Source organism: Homarus americanus, unplaced genomic scaffold (assembly GCF_018991925.1).
Source record: "Homarus americanus isolate GMGI-L3 unplaced genomic scaffold, GMGI_Hamer_2.0 scaffold34360, whole genome shotgun sequence".
In the NCBI taxonomy this organism is placed as follows: Eukaryota; Metazoa; Arthropoda; class Malacostraca; order Decapoda; family Nephropidae; genus Homarus; species Homarus americanus.
In genome coordinates this window covers 11,421,918-11,437,712 of record NW_024739403.1, presented here as the reverse complement: position 1 = coordinate 11,437,712, position 15,795 = coordinate 11,421,918, and positions in this window count along the sequence as shown.

Genomic DNA, 15,795 nt, shown 5'->3' with positions numbered 1-15,795 from the left:
ATACTAGGTCAAATATATTGTCACCTATAAACCTTAGTGATGGTCAGTACAAACTGATAATATGTCAAATAAATTTATTTGTCAGTGGCCCAAGGTTAAAAATGCTTTGGAAGTATTTGAGGTGGATGTAGGATAGATGACTAGTGGGTCTCATATATTTTACCTGACTTGACATGACTAGTTACGACACCCATTCTTATAAGCTCCTCTTACGTTTGCGGGGGTGGTGGTATGTGGATTAGTGGATGTCATGTTATTGTCCTGACCTGATGATTTGCAAGGTCACCCTGTGTATATAACCCTCTCTCAGTCCCTGTTGTCACATGCCTGTAACTCTTAGGAACACACATGTCGTGTGGTATCTGTTTGCGCCTCCACTCCACACAAGCTATTAATAACTTGTTATTTTTACTATTATCTTATTGTTGTTCTTAGTTACTTAGGTTAATTGTATATCTATGTATGTCATTAATATGCATCATTTGTGTTACTCTGTTAAGTCAAACCAAGAGTAGTATTAATTAGTTATAGACTATTTGGCAACTGTCCAGGGTCACATGAGCTAAGACGCTTCTCACTCATATTCCGTGTGGCCAGAGACTCTCTCTAGTAAACCGTGGTATAGGCAGGACGTGTCCACACCGACTCTAGCCTTGACACTTGCCCAGTACAGACGTGCCTTGTTCAGTCATCTACAATACCCTAGTGGTATCTGGTAATTAGTGGCACGTTAAGTTAGGCCTTGGAAGGGATCCTGGTGTTAAGGAATCTGCTATTTGGTAGGAAATAACCAGTTGGTTGTGATTGCTGTGTATATATTGTAATGTCTGTGTTTAATATAGTTAATGTTAAGTAGTATTCATTTGATCTAACTCCTTAACGGTATATTTTCACCCTTCCGGCATCACTCTTATTTTAATATACAATCACTTATTCCCTTAAATTCCATGGTTGCTAGACAGTACCCTTTTAAGAAAATAAATTGAATTATTTAATGATCTTCCCATTTGTGACTCACTTACTCCAACTTATTCTTATTTATTCAAGTACATTCAGTTGAGTCGGTTTTTGTGGGGATAATTATTGCCGTGTTCCCTGTTTGTTCCTTTATTTGATGATAACTTGGAGTAGGTTTCACTCCCCAGGTATAAAGGATAATGGGATCACGACACTGTAGATTCGGACCCTGAGCTGTGAAGACCGCACTCTCTCTACTGCCATTGTTGGCCAACGTTCCTGACGTGATAGTTGGTGTTGGTGGTGGTGGTGGTGGTTGTACTGAGATAGTGTTGGTGGTGGTTGTACTGAGATAATGTGTGAGTGGTGGTTGTGGTGGTGGTGGTAGTAGTACTGAGATAATGATTGAATTTTGGTGGTGGTGGTGGTGTTGGTGTTAGTGGTGGTGGTGGTGGTGGTGGTGGTGTGATAATGTGTGAGTGTTGGTGGTGGTTGTGGTGGTGGTGTTAGTGGTGGTGGTGAGATAATGTGTGAGTTGGTGGTGGTTGTGGTGGTGGTGTTAGTGGTGGTGGTGAGATAATGTGTGAGTGTTGGTGGTGGTGGTGGTGGTGAGATAATGTGAGTGTTGGTGGTGGTGGTGGTGATAATGTGGAGTGGTGGTGGTGGTGGTTGTGGTGGTAGTGAGATAATGTGTGTGTTGGTGGTGATTGTGGTGGTGATGGTGGTGGTGGTGGTGGGTGTATTGAGGTAATGTGAGTGTTGGTGCTGCTGGTGGTGGTGGTAGTGGTGGTTGTACTGAGATAATGTGTGTGAGTGTTGGTGGTGGTGGTTGTGGTGGTGGTGAGATAATGTTTGGTGGTGATTGTGGTGGTGGTGGTGAGATAATGTGTGAGTGTTGGTGGTGGTGGTGATATAATGTGTGAGTGTTGGAGGTGGTGGTGGTGGTGATGGTGGTTGCAATTGAAATAATGGGTAAGTGTTTGTGGTAAAGGTAGATAATGGGTAAATGTTTGTGGTAAAGGTGAGATAATGGGTAAGTGTTTGTGGTAAAGGTGAGATAATGGGTAAGTGTTTGTGGTAAAGGTGAGATAATGGGTAAGTGTTTGTGGTAAAGGTGAGATAATGGGTAAATGTTTGTGGTAAAGGTGAGATAATGGGTAAATGTTTGTGGTAAAGGTGAGATAATGGTGTTATTTAGGTAAAAGGTGGAGATAATGCAACAGCCAGGTAAAAAGGTGAGATAATGGGTAAGTGTTTGTGGTAAAGGTGAGATAATGGGTAAATGTTTGTGGTAAAGGTGAGATAATGGGTAAGTGTTTGTGGTAAAGGTGAGATAATGGGTGTTTGTGGTAAAGGTGAGATAATGGGTAAGTGTTTGTGGTAAAGGTGAGATAATGGGTAAATATTTGTGGTAAAGGTGAGATAATTGTTTACAGATAATGCTTTAATGTTTGTGGTTGGTATGGAGTCAATGCTTAGGGTCATCGTTGGATTTTGGTGTCAGAGAATGAATAGATTTAATTCCAGTGTATGAGTATGAATGGTGTTAATACTAGTGTATGTTTGGAACTAATACCAGCGTTTGTGTGGAGTTAATGCCAGCGTTTGTGTGGAGTTAATGCCAGCGTTTGTGTGGAGTTAATGCCAACGTTTGTGTGGAGTTAATGCCACCGTTTGTGTGGAGTTAATACCAGCGTTTGTGTGGAGCTAATGCTAGCGTTTGTGTGGAGTTAATGCCAGCGTTTGTGTGGAACTAATGCCAGCGTTTGTGCGGAGCTAATGCCAGCGTTTGTGTGCTGGTAATATCTGTGTGTGTGTGTGTGTGTGTGTGTGTAATAATAATAATAAAAATACAAATAAAAATAAAAATAAACGGTTTATTAATAGAGTTACAGCCGGTGGCTGAAAATATACAAACTTACTTGGCTTCATTTTGCACTACCTCAAGGCTGTTGAGTTGCTTAGGTGGAATAGTCACAAGATGGAGAGCATGATAGTCAACTACAGAATGAATGAAGAGAAGATAGAAAGTACGAACATAGGTGATGTTAATTCCATAGCCCTTGCCAACAAGGATTCTGAGGGGCTTAATGCACTGCATTGGTTTGGCACGAAGGTTGCTAACAAAGTTTGCGTCATTCACACAAATTCCAAGATATTTATAAGAGCTACATAGTTCCAAGGGCATGCTGTTAATGTTATAGTCAAGAGGCAGAGTGTGAGCAGGACGAGGATTGAGGACCTTCGTCTTGTCAACAGATATTATGAGACCACATTCCACAGTCCTCCGAGCAAATACAACCAGCATGACTTGGAGTCTGAGCTTGGTCTGTGTCATAATGCAGATATCATCAGCATAACATATTACAGCCTCGTTTGGCTGAACTGGAATGTCAGCAATAAGCTTGTGCATCAGTATATTAAAGACCATAGGACTTAGCACTCCTCCCTGAGGCGTGCCAAGCTCAAATGCTCTCATTCTGGGTCTTTTGACTCCCCTAAACAGAACACTGGCATACCTGCTGGACAGATAACCCTTTATCCATGTCAGGAGGTTACCTTGGATGCCAAAATTAGCTAGTTGCTCAAGTATAATGTCTCTATTAGCTACATCAAAGGCTGATTTAAGGTCTATGAAGGCTGTTTGTGTCTTATCTTTTGAGTGAACAAGATATTCTGCAAAGCATGTCTGTGTGCTATGCCCGGGCATGAACCCATACAGATTAGGGGCCAGTTTGTCTTTGACTTGAAACATGAGACGGTTTAGAACAACTCTTTCAAGGACTTTACACATACAGGATGTGAGTGAAATGGGCCTGAAGTTTAGAGAGTAAGCTTTAGGGATTGGTGCTATGTTTCCCTGGGTCCATGTCTTCGGCAGAATGCCCTGTGTGAGGCTCATTTGATACAGGTCAAGCAGTGGATGGTTAGGGACCGCATTTAATAATCTCAGGGTGTTGTAGGTTATGCCATCCTCACCAGGGGAGGATGATTCACCTTTTATTAGCGCTGTTGATAGTTCGTGGTGCGTTATAGGAAACTGGTCGGTAAGGTCTGGTGATTAACAGGCTATTTCAATATTGAAACGCCTATTAATGTGAGTGGTTTTAAGATATTGCTGGATGTCAGGAGGCAGGGAAGTGATTTGTGACACACTAGACCATTGGTCTAATAGCATGTCAGCATTTTCTGCAGGGCTGTGATGAAGTTGGACTGGGGTTGGGTGACTTGGTAATGGCTCAGTATGGGCCAATAGGACCTCTGCAGTTTCCTCCATTCTTATATTCTCATGTTGTTTATGTTCATTCACGACACACGCACGGCCCACAGATGTTCAATTGGGTTTAGGTCACAAATCTTAGAAGGCCAGTCCATTAGTTCTATCTCAGGATGACCCTGAAGCCAGTCTATCACTACCCGGCAAGTGTGGATAGGACTTCTGTCCTGGATTAGCCTGATGGTGTCGAGAGCAGAAATTGCCATGGCTCGAACAGACGGCAGGAGGACTTCCTCAAGGATGTCAATGTTCTGCTCCCCGGTGAATTTCCCCTCGATCTTAACCAGCTCAGTGGGAACGTATGCCTACACCCACCTCCAGAACGACACACTCAAGGTCAATTTAGAGAGGTCGGACGTGCGGCGCGCAGGTGAGGTCCTAGGCGGGCGGGAGTGATGGCGTCAGCTGACCTCCCCACCCCCCCCAAATACTACTAGAACTACAACTAATAATACTAATAATAATGTTATTATTATTATTTTTATTATTAATATTATTTTTATTATTTTGTATTATTATTATTATAATGAAAATGCTGAAAAGTGCTGATCTGGATATATTTGTGTTTGCAAACGTGCCACATTTGATTAAATTAATTAGGTAGTAGGCAGCTACCAAACAGGGAGGTACTACCGCCTGGGAAGTTATTGGAAACATAATGTGTTGTCTAATGGTAGACCCTGCTGCCATATGGCATTACGAAAATTGTGACCAAGTCCCAGGTTGCTGATCTATCTTTCTGCCTCATTTACACACAATTGCAGGGTCTCGACTGTCTCTCTTACTACTGACAACACCACAAATATAACCGCACTCATTCTTGATCTGTTTTATTGATTCTATTTTATTCTCCTGTGTCAGTTGTTATTAATATTGAAGCGGGGCCTTCTCGGATGGGTCCCACTGGTCGGGAAGGTTGTGGACCCCAAAACCGACCTGATCATCATCAAGCTACTGGGGCCTCAACTGACGCCACCGCGGTTGCTGGAGAATCGACTTTTTTCACACTTCATTTTCTAACATTCGCGGCCTGAGATCCAATTTTCCTTCTGTGGAGCACTATCTATTAACCTCTTCCCCCGACCTCTTACTACTTTCCGAACTTCAACTGTCCAAAGCAGCCTCACCCAAACCTTTTCAAGTCTCCAACTACAATCTTTATACCTCCTTCCGTTCTAAGGGAGGTGTATGCGCCTACTGCAACACACGTACACCTATAACTCGACTCACGGATCTTGAATCTTCACTTTATGATGTCATCTGGCTCAAAATATCTCTACCAACTGTGATTATCTTTCTTTGTTTCCTATACTGTTCTCCAATCTCTACCAACTATCTCGAACTCTTTGACTATCTCACTTCTTGCCGTGAGTCATTGCTATCCACAGACCCCCAACACCGAGATCCTCTACCTACGGGATTTCAATGTACATCACAGGGAGTGGCTTGGCTCTGCAAGGGATGACCCAGGTGCAGCTGAGGCACTTTCTTTTTCCTTACTTAATGATTTGGAACAAATAATCAAACACCCTACATGCGTTCCTGATCGACACGATCAACTTGCTAACATTCTTAATGTTTGTTTTACCTCTAACCCCTCACACTATTCATACTCAATTTCTGCCCCCTTAGGGTCTTCTGATCACAATCTTATTTTTATTAAATCAAACTGGGCACGACCACCTCCCCCCCCCCCCTCTAAACGTCAACTATGGCACTATCGGAGGGCAAGCCGGCATTCCTTCCGAGAATTCTTCACCGACTTTCCTTGGGATGAATGGTGCTTTTCCACTCGGGACGCCTCGGTATGTGCTGACAGCATTGCTGGGGTTATACAGGGCGGTATGAGTGCATTTATCCCATCTTCTACCAAAACTTTCACGTTACAATCATGGTTTGATCGCTCCTCCTCTCTTGCTCGCAGAGTGAGAGATACGGCATATCGAGCTATGAAGCTATCTCCACCTTTTACCCACACCTCTTTCATTACTTCTAGGAATCGTTGTAAGGCTATTCTTCGTATGGCCAAGCAGAATTTTATAAAAAGAAAACCCAGTGTCCTGACTAATTCTTCCTCTAGTAAATCCTTCTGGTCCTTAACCAAAAACATCTGTAACAACTTCTGCACTCCTTCTTTTCCTCCTCTCTTCCGACCCGATAATTCTATAGCTAACTCTCCCCCTGATAAAGCCAACCTCTTTGGCACCTTAATCTCCTTTAATTCCACCTTAGACGATTCCCACTCTATCCCTCCCACCCCTGTACCTCCACTCGCAGGGTAGCCTGTGTGTTATCCAAGTTGGATGTGAGAAAGGCGCTTGGACCGGACGGAATACCCTCTCGTGTTCTGAGGGAGTGTGCTGAAACTCTGGCCCCTGTGCTTGCTCGCCTCTTTCGCCTCTGCCTCAAAACCCAAACTTTTCCTTCTTCTTGGAAGCATGCCTTGGGTCAGCCCATCCCGAAGAAGGGCGACCATTCTATTCCCTCTAACTATCGCCCCTTTGCCCTAACTTCATCCCTCTATAAGATTTTCGAAACTATCTTGAACTCCCATTTTCTCCGTCACCTTGAACGCCTTTCTCTTTTGTTAGATCACCAGCATGGCTTTCGCCAGGCGAGATCTACTGGTGATATGCTCTCCTATTGCACCCAACTTTGGTCATCCTCTCTCAGGGATTATGGGGAAACTTTCGTCGTGGCCCTCGACATCTCCAAAGCATTTGACAGGGTATGGCACAAGTCTTTGCTATCTAATCTTCCCTCTTTTGGTTTCTCTCCCCCACTTTGTTTTCTAATCTCTAGCTTCCTTGAGAACCGATCCATGGCAGTTGTTGTCGAGGGATCGATCTCTCGCTCTTTCTCTATCAGTGTCCCACAGGGTTCTGTTCTTTCACCTACTCTCTTCCTTCTTTTTATCAATAATTATAATTTACTTCACACTACAACTAATTCTATCCATTCTTACGCTGATGATCCTACTCTTCACTCTTCTTCACGTTTTCCCCTTCCTCCTAACTCCCAAACTAGATCTGTTTCTAGAGCTGATATCATTAATTCTATCAGTGCGGATCTGTGCAGCATATCTGAATGGGAGGTACAAACTTGGTTAAGTTCAATAGTAATAAAACTCAATATTTACCAATTACACTTTGTAAATTAGACGATTTCCCACCAATTACATTTCAGGACGCTATCATCCTGCCAAATTCTGAAGTAAATATGTTAGGCCTCACCATTTCCTCCAATATGTCCTGGAAATCACAAATCCTTAATATAGCTAAAGCTGTCTCCCGAAAGTTGGGAATGCTGTACAGATGCCGTAGCTACTTCACTCCTGAGCAGTTGCTCCAAGTATATAAGGGATTCATTCGTCCTAACTTGGAGTACTGCTCTCATCTCTGGGGTGGCTCTTCTTCTGTCCAACTATTAGATAGGGTAGAATCAAAGGCATTTCGTCTTATTAACTCTCCTCCTTTTGTCGACAATCTCTCTTCCCTTTCTCTTCGCCGCAATGTTGCTTCATTCTCTATCTTTTACAGGTACTTTAACGGCCAATTTTCGGTGGATTTGGCATCTTGTACGCCGGCAAGGCCGTGGGCTCGTAACATACGTCTTGCCCGCGGTGCCCACCGTTTCTCTGTGGATGTCGGTCACACGAGGATAACCCGTTATAGTACCTCCTTCTTTCCTCACACAGCCAAACTGTGGAATGCTCTGCCTTCTTCTGTGTTTCCACACTTATACAATCTGTCTCACTTTAAAAGCTGGTTTTCCGGTATCTTCGTGGTGTAGATTAACACAGTATATAATCTTTTTCTTCTCGATTTTCAATTTCTTTCTGTTCTTTTTTTTTCGTCCCCCAGGCCCCGTTGTGGGTCGTTTGACCTGTGCCCGGGTGGGCTAATTCCCGGTAAAAAAAAAAAAAAAATCCCGTTTCAGGATTTTACCTAAAGGATGGAAGCTTTATATCTGATTCATCTATTCGGAAAATTATGACAGCAAATAAGACAGAGTATGGTTTAGCACACAAACTAAATGAAATGCATTTAAATGTATGGGAATAGCAACAGCAGCGGGTTAAATATGTAGTCTAATTGTTGTCAAAAACATGCTCTAGCTCATTGAAATATCTTCGAGAAACAGGACTACTGGAGAGTAGAAATTGGAAGGAAACTGCTGACTTCGTAAATCTGGTAGACGAATGGTTTGACATTATGTATTCTTCTCATAAGTTTGGTGAACATCAATCACTTAATGTATTTGGAATTAATTTATGTGACCAAATAAATGTTCTGCATAGAATGATTGAAGTGGTGACAACAGTGAGAGTTAAAAACCCACTGTTGAAAGGCCTTTACAAGTTTCAGAAAGGGGTAATATTATCATCTCGGTCACCTATAGGGTTGTACAAGATGCTCCAGAAGTCTTTTAATCTTGAATTCATTCTAACTAGAAAACTAAATCAAGATTTTCTGGAGCATTTGTTTGGGTGCATATGTATTAGCTCCTGTCTCATGGCAGTAGCAATTGTATAAATTTGGGTGAATACATTAATAATATATAATCCAATCACCCTACTGTAATTTTCCATAAGCTGTGAGGTACCATATGCCTATCAGAACGCCGACTTTGAGAATGTAGGGTCAGCTCCGCCTCACCCCTCAAAGCTTCCCCTCACGGCACCAGTCTTCACTTGAGCCTCACGAGAATCGGACGGGTGATCTAAACTCAGTCAAGCTGAGCCCCGTCCTTAACTAACACTCACTGCTTGCAGTGTTAATTACGGTGAATCTACTAATAGACCGTTACCAATATATTTTTACAAATAAATGGAGAAAAGACCATTTTGGGTTTTGCAATTTAGCCCCTCAACTTATTTATATAAGCCAAGTTAAGGGAACTCTAACCAAAACTTATACATAAGGCAGATGCATGAAACCTACGAACATCCAAATGCTGTGAATTTTAAGTTCAGGCTCAAGAAGTTACTCCTGAGGAAAGACGTTTCACTAATTTCTGAGAAATCTAACACAACTAATGATAATTTTGACTACTTGTCAAGAAATATTGGTCTCAGACAAACAAATGATAAAAGGGTACACCTATCAATGGCAGAGAGCTGGCAGTAGAACTATATAGTATATAACTAATCACTCTTTCAAAGACCTGGATATTACCAATGAAGCAGAAAAAGAGTTAAGTGATGAGTTTGATGAAAACTTAGGAGAGTGTATAAACCCTGACAAAAATACAGGTAAAGCAATAGATTTAGTCATAGAAGAGGAAGCTCTTAGGTACGTTGGTGGTGATATTGTAAGAAGGTTTTGCGTGAAATACCCTCACTTAGGCCAGAAAGTCACTGAGTGCCCATCCATGACCAAAACATGGACAGAAGAAATAAACAGAGGTGAACTGTATGTTCCTTCTGACACTTTCTTTTTTCAGTTAACCTTTATGAGAGACCTATTTAAGGCTGCACATGGGGACAGTCTTAAGGAGCGGAAAGACTGTTTCAAAACAATTGTGTCTGAGATAGAGAGTTGATGTATTCAATGATATTTTATCCTTCTTTGCCAAAATATGTGTTCCTTAAACTGAACAGTAGTATTAGGATAAATAAAAAAAAGTAAAAATTGCAGAAGTGAAAATAGAATATTTATGAAAATATCAAAATTATAGTAAAAAACAGATTGCCTTGGGTTACAGTTGATGTTAATCATATATGTTATTTATTTATAACCTATGAGTATAAATAAAATGTAAGTTATCATTATATATTTTTCTCCTTTTAGATGCATACACACTAATACGGAAACATTTCAGAGGAGGCAGTTATGAACTCAAGTGCACAAATAAATTGTACTGAAATAAACGAATGAATTTCAGGAAATTAGCAAGAATATTCAAATAATGCCAGCTTTCTTTCCCTCCACTATAGAGGTCAACTTACCTCGCATCATAAGAGGGTTGCGCCTCCCAGTCACCGTTCACCACCTGTGTGCCACACACCACACACTAAGGATAACCAAACTAACTTATACATTATTTCGCGCATTGTGAAACAGGGTGCTATACTTAGTGACTTCACATCAGTGTCAGTGAGCTATGACCATGTGTAAAGTGGTATTTGTGGGTGTAGTGTAGTAATCAAGCTGACAGCTTCTGGCATCCACAGTTCCCTGGTGCCCGCGAAGCCTACTCCCGGCCTGGCCATGTGGCTCCCAGCCTCACCCTCCCTCCCTCCTGTCGCTCCGTTGATGGTTGACGCTTATCTTTTCCTTTTCTTTTATCCTCTTCACCAAATGATTGACTCGTTAGCCGCTTGGGCGATCGGTCACGTCTCTCTTACGCACTATTGGCAAGTACTGGGCATGCACCGGCTCCTGAATGTACCTGAACCCGCTCCAGTGTTGGTCAAGTCTTGTCTTGAAAGAGCTCACACTCGGAGCCGTCACAACACTTTCTGGTAGATTGTTCCAAGAGTTCACAACTCTCACTCCGAAAAAGTTTGCCCCTCACAGTTTTCTGGACTTGCGGCTTCTTCAATCTTGAGCTGTGACCCCTTGTGGAGTAAGCGTCCGCCAGTTCTAAGTTAGGACACTCGACTGAGTAGTGCCCCTTCAGATGCTTATGCACCTCTATTAGGTCACCTCTTGCCTGTCTGTAGTATAGACTAGGCAAGTTCAGGCGCTCCAATCTCTCAGGGTAGCTGAGGTGCCGAAGGGCAGGCACCAGTCTGGTGGCCCTCCTTTGAACATTTTCAACCAACTGACAGTCCCTAGCATATCTCGGGGACCAGACGGGGTGACAGTACTCCAGATGGGGAAGCACTTCACTCTTGAAAATCGTTACGAGGGACGGACCGTCTAGATAACTGAACGACTTTCTTAATGACTTCATGTGGTGTCTCACGTGACTACTGTGATTTGATTTTGATTTTTGATTTTGCCTCTTACAGCGGCTACTTTACTGTGCACCCCACACTCATCCTGTGAGCAGTAGCGCAAAAGGATTACAGAGTAGAGTTTACAACGGGTCATAATAATTAACCCCCGTTGTCAGGATATTATGGCACTGAATGTTACACAGTATTTCAATTACATTATTTGTTTAGTTCTATACATAAAGGGTAACTTATTCACAACTGCGTGAGTACAGGCGTGTGAGGCAGTATGTCTGGCCTCACACTTTGTTATTCACATTTACGTGAGAAGTATTCAAGCACATTTCGTATTTGGTTCTGTACATGAGAACTGATATAGTTTATAAGTGCAAAAAAGTGGATACAATCTTAAATGTCGGCTATCTTGCCATTACAGAAGAAGTGTTGTGCCATTTCACACACAGTGTGCTTGGACCTGTCCCTAAAAGGTTCTATCTTCACACAGTCGAGAACGTAGTGTTCAAGTGTGTGGCCATATGTCTGGCCACACACTCTACATTTAGTTTTGTTTACATTTGCTTGAGGAACATACTGCCAAAGGTACTTATATCCTAACCTTAATCTAGCGGTTACAACATCTTGTAATCTAGTGATCTTGTTACTTGCTCCATATACATGTTTCACTTGATACATCTCATCATGGTAAACTATGGATCGACTAGTGCCTGTTTGCACTAGTCTACTTACGTCAAACTCATCAATAAGTTCTTTCCTAATTACAGTTTTAAGGGTTCTTTTTGACAGACCCAAATTGCATTCAACGTTGTCTTTGTTAGAAGCGAGTTTGGCGAGGGCATCAACTCTGTGATGTTTTATGAGGTCTATGTGAGAGGGGATCCACAACAGTTTGACCTTGACACCCCGGTCAACAAGGCACGCATATTTGTGTCTGGCTTCAGAGATAAGAGCGTGACAACCTGATTCGAGGGTCTCAAGGGCAAGTAGTGAGGATAGAGAGTCAGTGATGATGAGACTGTCAGTAACAGTGGTTTCAATGAATTTAATAGCTGTGAGTATGGCAACTAATTCAGTTTGTAGAGTGGATGCCCAGTTGTTAATTTTAACTCCCTTCTCAATTATATTACCGTGAGGTTGAGTCACAACAATAGCACTTCCAGCCCTCCCACAGGCGGTGTTAAGAGATCCATCAGTGTAGATGGTCTGTGTGATACTATCATCAGTCTGTAGAGTGTGTATGTGTTCAAGAGCTCTCAATTTGGCAGTGTGTTGGAGATAAATGCTTTGTATAATTAATTTTTTAGGCGGATATGTCGGTATTGTGATATCGAAGGGAACTGTCCGCCAGGGTGGCAGGAAGAGCTGTTGTGTCTCAACTTTGTACAGCTGGTCTAGTCCAAACATCTTCATATGTGTAGCTGTAAGTTGGATCCATTTAGACTCAACAGTCCCATGATTCATACATTCTATCAATTTTAAGGAAACAATATTATCAGGATCACCACGCAGAAGCCTCATGGCTATCATGAGGTTGACTTCAATTATTATATCTTTAACACTGGGTATACCTAGTTCTTTCCTCATATTAAGTACTTTAGTGCTCATGGGACATCCTAGGATAATTCTGAGGGCTTTATTTTGCATTTTCTCGAGCTTGTGAACGCCTTTCCCTTCACGAAGGACCAGGGCTGGTGCGTGGTAATCTATCAGAGATCTTATATAGCCTAGGTACATTGTTTTAACAATTCTAATATTTGCACCATAGTGCGGGCTGTACCCCGCTACACTTCTAAGAGGTCTCAGTCTGTCAGTACATTGGCGGGTTAGCTGTTGTATGGCAGGTAAGGTACAAGGGACGGAAACACCAAGATATTTAAACGAAGAAACATAGTCAATAGTGTTGTTACAGATCTTGAACTTGGCGGGGCCGCTTTTGCGGATACCAGCTTGTTTGTTGAACACCTTAGTTTTCTCAGTGGAGATAATAAGACCGAGGTTCTCTCAGGCTGCGTATACATGGTTCAGGGTGTTTGCATTTCACGATGAGTTTTAGTATGTATAAGAATATCATCAGCATAGCTGATTAAGATATTGCTGGGGTTGTCTGGTATTAAATTTAATAATGCATTCATAAGAACATTGAACAAAGTGGGGCTAAGTACTCCACCTTGAGGGGTACCAAGTTGCATATCTTTAACTTCACTTTTGTAACCCTGAAACAGTGCAGCAGCCCCTCTGTTGGTTAGGTAACCACTTATCCAGTGTAACAGCCTACCTCCTATATCCATTTGGCTAGTTCGTACAATATCAGTTGCCTAGTGGCAATATCAAATGCAGCTTTTAGGTCAGGAAATGTGGTGTATCTGTGCCTTTGTTCACCATGCACAGCTAAGAATGTGGTGATGCAATTATGTACACCTTTAGCATGGGTGAAGCCATTTATGTTAGGAGACATGTGTTCTCTGATTCTATACAAGAGTCTGCCAAGAACCATCCTCTCAAAGGTTTTACACAGGCAGCTGGTTAGTGATATGGGACGAAAAGCATCAGGCTGTCCTGGTTTCGGTATTGGTACAACAATACTGCTGGTCCATGATGTGGGTAGTTGGCCCTCGGCATGACTCATATTGTACAATACCAACAATGGATTGCCTGGCACGCGCCTTAGTAGTCTAACGATGTTGTTGGTGACTCAGTCCGCTCCAGGGGAAGTAGACCTATCCCTGGGGAGGGCAGCGTCAAGCTCCCACTCAGTATATGGAACATCACACTCATCGTGCAGTTTGCCCAGCATTAAATAAGATTACTTCTCTCTACAGACTTCGCATCAAGGAGTCCCGAGTCCTAGCTGGTAACATGTCAAAGCTAGACACATGAGCCCACTTTGTTATTAGCTCATTCGACTTTTGCAGAGGGTTATTGCATCACGCTTCCCTTGACTACGGTGGTTATACTGGGCTGGTGGGAACAGGAATTTAACAAGTGAGTTGGTAAATATTGGGTATAACTCCTATCAGTGTTACTCAAGGACACCGCTGGCCTACATATCACCTCTCTGCCCCAGTGTATAAGACCTGGATTCCATTTAAATCTAATCATGGCAGGAGTCGTCGCCGGGCGGCGCTCTGCTGATGTTCCTGACGAAGTAAATGAAGGAGATGAGGAGGACAGTCATGGCGACACAGAAGCTGGCTTTCAGAAGTTTAAAACTCGTTTGCAGAAACGCATAATGAGGACCCAGGGAAGGAAGCAGAGTAGAGCCAATAGGTTCATCCCTCCCATTGCTCCCCGGGCAAACTACTGTACATGCGCTTTGCCTTCCCCGAGAACACAACCAATTTGATGAAGATTAAATGGTTGAGCGCCCTGAATGAGGAATATTGCACGACTAAGCTGAATGTTGTCATGCCAGGTAATGCCCCTCGTTTCGTCTATGTAGGCCAAGAGGAGACGGATGCTATCCAACGCTTCATTGATGGAAAGGTCGGCTCACTAGATCGCATTAAGCGAGATGAACCTGTCCGACCCAAAAAAATGAAGGAATACATTGTTACCCATTTCCCCAAGGGTATTCCCCCCAGTGGCGCTCTGTCACTTCCGGGCGTCCACAGAGCAAGAAGACTTTATAAGGATGGTGCACAACTTAGTAGGATCATCATTGTTTGGAAAAGGAAGGAACCACCTCCTGAGGAATACTGCTTCTTTGGCATGTATGGTACCCCTAATAACATCAGTCGGTGGACTCCTCCCCCTGTGGTGTGCTACAACTGCTTCGGGGTCAATCATGTGGCGAAATACTGTCACAAGACAGCCACCTGCGGCATCTGCGCGGGAATGCATAGCGCGAGGCGCTGCCCCACCAAGGAAGCTGCCTCTCGGGAGGGGAGAGAGCAGGCCCCCCACATGGGAGGCAGTGTCCCAGGTGCAGGTATTGTATAGAAATACCCTTAGTTTGAATACCTCAAAATTCTTAAAAAAATTAATGTAGTTAAAATCACACATTTTTTTATGTATAAATGTTTATTAAATCAAATTCCTTATCCATTTTATTACTCGATAACATGAATGATAAACTTATTTCTTGTCAATATTTTCTCAAAATGCATCATGTATTGTTTACATATTAGTGTTAACAATGTAAATATCGAATATACTGCAGTGATATTAAATTTTACTATCGGTATCATGACTACCATGACCTCTTCTTGCGCTGAGGGATATTGTATACTAATAATTAATAAATACTATAACTATCGGTTATTGCGTTGTCAATACATATTCTTGTCTTGACCAAACGAAAAATGCTTAGATTTAGCATATCATAGGTTTGGCATGAAGTTTCAGATTAAGCTTATTGAAGATCTAAACTTAATTTTCTGTCAGTTACTGATAGTCAGTGACACCACCGTCAGCGACCAATGCCATGGTAACTTAAACTAGTCTTAACTCCCTTATCTCCATGACATAATTATAATCTTACCGGTCTTTATCCTAAGGAAAGAGGTGGAATTTTAAGTGGCTGTGGCTTTTCTTGTCCTTTCTACAAACAACACAACCATGACAACCACGTGGAGCCATTTCCTGTAACTTTGGTTTTGTCACACTGAACGAATCTTGAATGTCCTGCCAGATGACGTCAAACAACAAAACACAGTCTTTG